At 33.7% G+C, this 10312-nt stretch overlaps 2 long non-coding RNA genes across 2 annotated transcripts; both read left to right on the top strand.

Moving 5' to 3' along the window:
- Positions 1–4870: 4870 nt before the first annotated feature.
- LOC131522383 (uncharacterized) lies at positions 4871–5634 on the top strand. Its single transcript, XR_009266522.1, has 2 exons — positions 4871–5474; positions 5591–5634. It is a non-coding gene; the product is annotated as an uncharacterized LOC131522383 (long non-coding RNA).
- A 2063-nt stretch (positions 5635–7697) lies between these two features.
- On the top strand, positions 7698–9627 carry LOC131522192 (uncharacterized). Its single transcript, XR_009266464.1, has 2 exons — positions 7698–7757; positions 8387–9627. It is a non-coding gene; the product is annotated as an uncharacterized LOC131522192 (long non-coding RNA).
- The last annotated feature ends 685 nt before the right edge of the window (positions 9628–10312 follow it).

Genomic DNA, 10312 nt, shown 5'->3' with positions numbered 1-10312 from the left:
AATGCTGTAACGGCATTACCACTGCAGTCAACAGTGTAATCTGTAGACAAATGTTGCAATTATGACAGTATTTGCAGTAAGTATTACTGTGGACAAAGGAATAAACCTAAACCAGCAGGTGGTGTAACACTGTCTGCAATACAGCAAAGGGTCAGATACAGAAAATGCCACAGTTGTATGCACAGCTGTATTTAGGCATAAGAGTGGTTATACAGTTGAGACAAGGGATTTGCTAAAGTTCAAAAGGGTCATTATTGGTCATGTGATAGTAACTGTAATTTACGAGTATAGACAGACATGTACACACTGTCTGTACTCCTAAACTTAACCCTATTTTAACTCTAAATTCGTAGGGAAATTATAGGTGAATAGTGAATAGCACACATACACTTGTAATTATAAGTGAAAACACCATTTTACCAATTAATTACATGTAACAGCCTAAAAAATAAAAATCAATATACATACATATTTGCTATCTTTTGTTTAAAACTAGTTTTTTCTACAGTTGCAATGTTATTTGATGTCTCTCTTTGTTGCTTTGGTCGTGATTGGTTAATCTAAACGTCATCCAGGAATCTGGCCAATGACAACTGGGCACGCCTCCTACCGCTCAAATTTGAATTTACACACCAGTCCGTTGCTGCTCTGTTTATCTGCAGTCCTGCTCCGTTCAGTGCAGTAGTAATGGCTTTTACATGGACTATCACATATCTGACAGATTAATTCTTATTTTGACCGATTTTGAGTTATGCGGTGCAGATTGAGAACGAAAAAGCGCAAATATGAACACAGACACAATGGCTAATGGAACTGCAGTCACGCCATCTGCGCTTCGGAAAAGCGCGGTCACGCCATCTACTCCGAAAGTTTTGTTGCGCGTCTATGTGGCGTTGCGTGGTAGTGATAGCCGTGAAGCTTCCAAACCTTTGCAAATCATTATTATTATTATTATTTTTTTTTCTAAAGAGTATCAAAATAATAAGCGGATTAAAAACACATTATACAGGTACTTCTTATATAATGGTATTTTATTTTTTATTGTTTAATTGTATTCATAATGTATTAAATGTTCAATAAAACATTTCAAATGTGTTTGTAAAATGTTTTTGTTTTGAGAAAATTCATAAAGAAAAAATAAAATAACATTTTTCAATTTTTTCTGCAAATTCTTGTTCTGCATCTCCCCACCTACCACTGTGATAATTTCCATGTTGTTTTACTGTATAATTTTTTAATAAATGCATACCAAAGTCATGACAAATGCTATTTACATTGCTGTATATACATATTTTAAAAATTAATAAAAATATAAAATCAAATTGTTTTCTGCAAACTCCACCAGTCTCTTGTTCTGCATCTCCCCAAGTACCACTGTGATGATTTTCATGTTGTTTTACTGTATCATTTTTTAATAATTGCATACCAAAGTCATGGCAAATGCTATTTACACTGCTATATAGACATATTTTAAAAATTCATAAAAATATAAAATCAAATTGTTTTCTGAAAACTCCACCAGATTCTTGTTCTGCATCTCCCCAAGTACCACTGTGATGATTTCCATATTGTTTTACTGTATCATTTTTTAATAAATGCATACCAGTCATAATAAATGCTATTTACATTGCTGTATGGACATATTTTAAAAATTAATAAAAGTATAAAATCAAATTGTTTTCTGCAAACTCCACCAGATTCTTGTTCTGCATCTCCCCAAGTACCACTGTGATGATTTTCATGTTGTTTTACTGTATCATTTTTAATAACTGCATACCAAAATCATGAGAAATGCTATTTATTACCTCACTATATCACATATTTAAAAAATTAATACAATTATAAAATCAAATTGTTTTCTGCAAACTCCACCAGATTCTTGTTCTGCATCTCCTCAAGTACCACTGTGATCATTTTCATGTTGTTTTACTGTATCATTTTTTAATAAATGCATACCAAAGTCATAATAAATGCTATTTACATTGCTGTATGGACATATTTTAAAAATTAATAAAAGTATAAAATCAAATTGTTTTCTGCAAACTCCACCAGATTCTTGTTCTGCATCTCCCCAAGTACCACTGTGATGATTTTCATGTTGTTTTACTGTATCATTTTTTAATAACTGCATACCAAAATCATGAGAAATGCTATTTATTACCTCACTATATCACATATTTAAAAAATTAATACAATTATAAAATCAAATTGTTTTCTGCAAACTCCACCAGGTTCTTGTTCTGCATCTCCCCAAGTACCACTGTGATCATTTTCATGTTGTTTTACTGTATCATTTTTTAATAATTGCATACCAAAGTCATGGCAAATGCTATTTACACTGCTATATAGACATATTTTAAAACTTCATAAAAATATCAAATCAAATTGTTTTCTGCAAACTCCACCAGATTCTTGTTCTGCATCTCCTCAAGTACCACTGTGATGATTTTCATGTTGTTTTACTGTATCATTTTATTTTAATTGCATACCAAAGTCATGACAAATGCTATTTACATTGCTGTATGGACATATTTTAAAAATTAATAAAAGTATAAAATCAAATTATTTTCTGCAAACTCCACCAGATTCTTGTTCTGCATCTCAAGTACCACTGTGATCATTTTCATGTTGTTTTACTGTATCATTTTTAATAATTGCATACCAAAGTCATGGCAAATGCTATTTACACTGCTATATAGACATATTTTAAAACTTCATAAAATATCAAATCAAATTGTTTTCTGCAAACTCCACCAGATTCTTGTTCTGCATCTCCTCAAGTACCACTGTGATGATTTTCATGTTGTTTTACTGTATCATTTTATTTTAATTGCATACCAAAGTCATGACAAATGCTATTTACATTGCTGTATGGACATATTTTAAAAATTAATAAAAGTATAAAATCAAATTATTTTCTGCAAACTCCACCAGATTCTTGTTCTGCATCTCCTCAAGTACCACTGTGATGATTTTCATGTTGTTTTACTGTATTTTTTTTAATAATTGCATACCAAAGTCATGACAAATGCTATTTACACTGCTATATAGACATATTTTAAAAATTAATAAAAGATAAAATCATATTTTTTCTGCAAACTCCACCAGATTCTTGTTCTGCATCTCCTCAAGTACCACTGTGATCATTTTCATGTTGTTTTACTGTATTTTTTTTAATAATTGCATACCAAAGTCATGACAAATGCTATTTACATTGCTGTATGGACATATTTTAAAAATTAATAAAAGTATAAAATCAAATTATTTTCTGCAAACTCCACCAGATTCTTGTTCTGCATCTCCCCAAGTACCACTGTGATGATTTTCATGTTGTTTTACTGTATTTTTTTTTTTAATAATTGCATACCAAAGTCATGACAAATGCTATTTTGTATTGCTATGTAGACATTTAAAAAATTAATAAAAAGATAAAATCATATTTTTTTCTGCAAACTCCACCAGATTCTTGTTCTGCAAGTATCACTGTGATATCACCAAGTATCACTGTATCACATGTAGCTTTACAGTATCATTTTTTTAATGATTGCATATTGGTGGAAAACAATTTGATTTTATCCTTTTATTCCTTTTTAAAATATAGTGAGGTAGTAAATAGCATTGGTCATGAGTTTGGTAGGCCTATGCAATTATTAAAAAATGAAGCAACATGAAAATCACAACAGTGGTACTTGGGGAGATGTAGAACAAGAATCTGGTGGAGTTTGCAGAAAACAATTTGATTTGATCTTTTTATGAATTTTTTAAATGTCTACATAGCAATACAAAATAGCATTTGTCATGACTTTGGTATGCAATTATTAAAAAAAATACAGTAAAACAACATGAAAATCATCACAGTGGTACGTGGGGAGATGTAGAACAAGAATCTGGTGGAGTTTGCAGAAAACTATTTGATTTGATCTTTTTATGATTTTTTTTTTACAATAGGTCTATATAGCAATGCAAATAGCATTTGTCATGACTTTGGAATGCAATTATTAAAAAATATATACAGTAAAGTAGCATGATAATCACCACAGTGGTGCTTGGGGAGATGCAGAACAAGAATCTGGTGGTGTTTGCAGAAAACAATTTGATTTTATAATTTTATGAATTTTTAAAATATTTCCATACAGCAATGTAAATAGCATTTGTCATGAATTTGGTATGCAATTATTAAAAGATGATACAGTAAAACAACATGAAAATCATCATAGTGGTACGTGGGGAGATGCAGAACAAGAATCTGGTGGAGTTTGCAGAAAACAATTTGATTTTATATTTTTAAAATATGTGATACAGTGAGGTAATACATAGCATTTTTCTTGACTTTGATATGCAATTATTAAAAAATGATACAGTAAAACAATAAGGAAATCATCACAGTGGTACTTGAGGAGATGCAGAACAAGAATCTAGTGGAGTTTGCAGAAAACAATTTGATTTGATATTTTTATGAATTTTTAAAATATGTCTATATAGCAGTGTAAATAGCATTTGCCATGACTTTGGTATGCAATTTTTAAAAAAATATTAAAAAATGACCACTGTGGTACTTGGAATATGCATAACAAGAATTTGCAGAAAACTATTTCATTTTATTTTTTCCTTATGAATTTTCTCAAAACAAAAACATTTTACAAACCCATTTGAAATGTTTTATTGAACATTTAATACATTATGAATACAATTAAACAATACAAATAAAATACCATTAAATAAGAAGTGCCTGTATAATGTGTTTTTAATCAGCTCATTATTATATTAGACCGGGCTTCAGTTTGATACTCTTTAGAAAAAAAAAATGATTTGCAAAGGTTTGGAAGCTTCACGGCTATCACTACCACGCAACGCCACGTAGACGCGCAACAAAATTTTAGGCGTAGATGGCGTGACCGCGCTTTTCCGAAGCGCAGATGACGTGACTGCAGTCTAATGGACACATATTGCAAACGGCAGAAGGTAAATACCATCTATATTTTTTTCTACTGTTACTGTTAAAGTGATATGCTAATCGCGATGACATAATCTGTTACTGTTTTGATATTATGTTTTAATAAAGATAAGGCTGTGTGTAATGACGATGTTGTGGCCATGATTTAAAGTGACTATTTGTGTATTTAAATATTTGTTTATATCGCGGAATGTAAATATATCCACGTAACATAGTGCTACGAGTTACTGACGTTTTAATAGAGAAACATGCATGAATGACAGAATAAATAGCGGGACATGTATGATGTTAATACAGAAGGCCGCCGTTTGCTGATCTTATTTTTAATAACAGTATGAAATAGTAAAAATAACTAACGTTATATTGTTATTTTATTGTAAAATAAAATGTCTCACTGTGGAACATGAAAAACTGGCATACACTTGTTCAACAGAGAGGACATGAAACCATTCTTGGACTCTGAAGAATACTATGCAAACCATGCTTTTGGATCTACTGTTAAGTTTTTGTAATAAAGCTGGTGAGTAGGCTAAATTTCTGTAAGCCCACGTCTCTGTCAGTAAGTCAACAATATTGTTCTATTAAACCTGTTAATATTCATTTGTGTGTGTGTGTGTTCTCCGTCTCATGGTCCAGAGGTTTTGGGATTGAAAATCTTCTGCCACATGATCTTCCGTAAATGTGAGTATACATGTCATACTAACATTAATTCTTTAAATGATCATGTGCTATTATACAGTGAGGAAAATAAGTATTTGAACACCCTGCTATTTTGCAAGTTCTCCCACTTAGAAATCATGAAGGGGTCTGAAATTGTCATCGAGGTGCATGTCCACTGTGAGAGACATAATCTAAAAAATCCAGAAATCACAATGTATGATTTTTAACTATTTATTTGTATGATACAGCTGCAAATAAGTATTTGAACACCTGTCTATCAGCTAGAATTCTGACCCTCAAAGACCTGTTAGTCTGCCTTTAAAATGTCCACCTCCACTCCATTTATTATCCTAAATTAGATGCACCTGTTTGAGGTCGTTAGCTGCATAAAGACACCTGTCCACCCCATACAATCAGTAAGAATCCAACTACTAACATGGCTAAGACCAAAGAGCTGTCCAAAGACACTAGAGACAAAATTGTACACCTCCACAAGGCTGGAAAGGGCTACGGGAAATTGCCAAGCAGCTTGGTGAAAAAGGTCCACTGTTGGAGCAATCATTAGAAAATGGAAGAAGCTAAACATGACTGTCAATCTCCCTCGGACTGGGGCTCCATGCAAGATCTCACCTCGTGGGGTCTCAATGATCCTAAGAAAGGTGAGAAATCAGCCCAGAACTACACGGGAGGAGCTGGTCAATGACCTGAAAAGAGCTGGGACCACCGTTTCCAAGGTTACTGTTGGTAATATACTAAGACGTCATGGTTTGAAATCATGCATGGCACGGAAGGTTCCCCTGCTTAAACCAGGCCTGACTTAAGTTTGCCAATGACCATTTGGATGATCCAGAGGAGTCATGGGAGAAAGTCATGTGGTCAGATGAGACCAAAATAGAACTTTTTGGTCATAATTCCACTAAACGTGTTTGGAGGAAGAAGAATGATGAGTTCCATCCCAAGAACACCATCCCTACTGTGAAGCATGGGGGTGGTAGCATCATGCTTTGGGGGTGTTTTTCTGCACATGGGACAGGGCGACTGCACTGTATTAAGGAGAGGATGACCGGGGCCATGTATTGCGAGATTTTGGGGAACAACCTCCTTCCCTCAGTTAGAGCATTGAAGATGGGTCGAGGCTGGGTCTTCCAACATGACAATGACCAAGCACACAGCCAGGATAACCAAGGAGTGGCTCTGTAAGAAGCATATCAAGGTTCTGGCGTGGCCGAGCCAGTCTCCAGACCTAAACCCAATAGAGAATCTTTGGAGGGAGCTCAAAGCCAGAAACCTGACTGATCTAGAGAAGATCTGTGTGGAGGAGTGGGCCAAAATCCCTCCTGCAGTGTGTGCAAACCTGGTGAAAACTACAGGAAACGTTTGACCTCTGTAATTGCAAACAAAGGCTACTGTACCAAATATTAACATTGATTTTCTCAGGTGTTCAAATACTTATTTGCAGCTGTATCATACAAATAAATAGTTAAAAATCATACATTGTGATTTCTGGATTTTTTTTTAGATTATGTCTCTCACAGTGGACATGCACCTACGATGACAATTTCAGACCCTCCATGATTTCTAAGTGGGAGAACTTGCAAAATAGCAGGGTGTTCAAATACTTATTTTCCTCACTGTATGTGCTGAAATGTGAACACAGCAAAGCAGGTAAACTCTGCACCAAGGCACCACTCTGATTCAAAGTTCATTCTTGAGTTTAGCTCACTCAACATGAAAACTCCCTCATCATTTTCTCACCTTCATGTCTTTTTGATCTTCTTTGTGTTCCACAGAAAAAGTCAGTTATGCAGATTGGAAAAGTCATGGGTGAGTAAATGATGACATAACCACCTTATTCTTCACATAAAAATGGACCATTTGTAGATTTTATGGGTCTTTCTTCCGGTCTCTTTAACTTCCAAATATTTTTAGCTGTACAGAACCGCTCGTTTTGCTGCTTGATATTGCAAATTGGTGTGTCTTACCATGTTATTTTAGTGTATTAGCTTAATTATGAACACACTGGTTTGTAATGCAAACAGTTTTACCGTTTACTGCATGTTGTTATTCTTGTCGTTGTTTCCCTATAGCGGCTAATGAACTGGAAGTCTCACCCATAGGCTTACTTCCGTGTTTTAGGAATAAGGTGGATAAGTATGATATCTTGAGTAATTTAATGATCTCCTCAAGTACATTTGTTAGACATTTCACCCCCTTGTGATAGAAAAACAGTGTAAACCGATTAATAATTATATTAGTTATAAATATACAGGTATTAGCATATTAGCAATTGATACAAATATTAATTCTTTTAATTTTTTGGTGTACTAATTGGCATTTTTCTGGGTACAAAATCTATTTACTTTGATACATCTGAGAAAAGTTGTTCATTGTTGTGAACACTAATTTCTTTATAACTACCATCTCAAAGTAGAGTACACACACAGCAGTGAGTAAAGAACACACACCCAGAGCAGTAGTCAGCCATTTTTATTGTGCGGCCCTTGCTCAAGGGCACCTCAGGCCCCGTTTACACTAGTGCGTTTTTTAAAAGAGCGCTGTTCATTCACTCATCTACATTTCCTGCCAGTATTGAGACTCGAACCCATGACCTTCAGGTTACAAGTCTGACTCTCTAACCATTAGGTCACAACTAGATCATTAAATTAGCCAGAATGTCTCATAATGTCAAATGTTGTTTATAGAAAAGGTACACAAATGAAGTCCTTTTCAATAAATCTCTTTTTTTATTTTTATTTTTTATTTAACCCCCAGATGCAGCAAGGATCCAGCTGATTACTTCAGATTTGGTGGACTGCTCTTTATCTGCTGTGACTGTCACTTCTGGTGCAGAATCATGGACCTTTATTTGTATGTTTTGATTTGACTTATTACACTTGTGTAGCTAGTATTCAGGATTAAAATACAATGTAATTTTTGTCCACATATATTATCAGAGCTATATGGAATCCAATAGGGTCAGTCAAATATTGAGAAAAAACACTATAAACCTGATTGGGAAAATACAAGCTAAAATACAGTTCCCTCCACAATCTTTTTCAAAGAAAAAATCATGATACTATAACCCTAACTTGTAAGATAAAAATGTAATTTTTAGTTTTTCAATTGCTCCTCAAGAATTCCTCCTCAGGAATTTGTTTACATAAATTTACATCTAAATAATGAAACAGTTTTAAGCATGGAATACACTACACGACTTCTGAACAGATTTTTAAAAAGGATTTTTGACTTACCGACTTTGTAAATAATGACAAAGGAAAGCTGGGCATCATATACTTAAGCCTGGAATACACTACACAATTTTTGCCCTGATTTTCCGCCAATTTACAGTCAGGAGAAGTTGACGCTAGTTGCCGAAAGTCAGAGCCAGTCTGCAGATTTGAGATGACAGATTCCATAGAAAATTGCATAGTGTATGATAGTCACAGACTCCAGTTTTTTAAGCTTCAGACTCTGATTCTATCCAGTCGGAGGATATCAAACGTTTGATATTTTCAGCCGATTTTACAATGCATATTGTTTTCATTTGTCATGCGTCTCCTAGCAACAAGGCTCATGTTTCTGAGTGAGTTTGTTGTGATCGGAACAACTTTAAAGTCTGGTAGTGTGTGATCCTCAGTCATGTAGTGTATGATGCCCAGTTTTCCTTTGTCGCTATTTACAAAGTCAGTATATGTATGATGCCTAGTGTTTTAAAAATCTGTTCAGATTTTAAAAGTCATGTAGTGTATTCCAGCCTTTAGAATTAAGTCATTTGAAACAGTGGCAATCTTGTAGATGTTTTGTATTTCTTCTTTTGAGAATATTTAATTCAACTTCTGATCAAACTGTTCTGTTAATTGGTACAGTATTGTAAATGTTGAAATGTATTTCCTTTCAAATTTGTACTTTTTTTTTCTTCAAAAACTGAATGATTACATTTTCAGTTTTGTACAGTATATGTACAGACTTTATATTTTGTCTTTCAAAATAAAACTTTTAATTTACAATCTTGAGCATGCTTTAACACTTTCATTTTTTTTTAATTTTTTTTTTAATAACCTGTAAAATAACAAGTGTTTCTCTGCAGAACTTTTGGGCTAGTGCTTTCAGCACTTTATTGAATGCGTTTGATCATAATAATCTTGGAAAAATCGGTAAAATGATAGTGTTTCTCTATACAGTGTTTAGTGATGTCACTTTATTGAATTTGTCAGTAATAATCTAAGACAAATCCATAAAATAACAGTTTTGCACTGTAAAAAAAAAAAAAGAAAGTGTCCAATGACTGGCAGTAGCGGCTGCCAAACAAAAACCATAAAACTGAAGTACATTTTTTTAAAATGGGACAAACCACGCTCGTATAATGGTGGAATACCATTCATAGGCCTTAAATACGGGACGATTCTATGTTAATGTCAAGCCCTGTTTGCAAATATGTGCTAATATTGCCAACTTCTTGGAAAATTATGGCAGACTGCTGATATTACTGAACTTATAGTGTGAAATATCCCAAAACATTGCTTTTGGTACCATATAATAGTCATAAATTGCTCAGTCAGTTGTTCTTTGTTCTCTCTTTTGTGTACATGCAACAGACCCAAGTAAATGTTAAGAGATGTGTTCACATCCTCACTGCCTTTTAGCATCAACATCAGGAAGGTTTTAGGTTTTGAAATTGCGTGATATCAGTTGTGTCTC

The sequence above is a fragment of the Onychostoma macrolepis genome, chromosome 16 (assembly GCF_012432095.1).
Source record: "Onychostoma macrolepis isolate SWU-2019 chromosome 16, ASM1243209v1, whole genome shotgun sequence".
NCBI lineage: Eukaryota > Metazoa > Chordata > Actinopteri > Cypriniformes > Cyprinidae > Onychostoma > Onychostoma macrolepis.
Note: the sequence above shows the minus strand (reverse complement) of the source record. Positions and strands in the feature narration are given on the sequence as shown.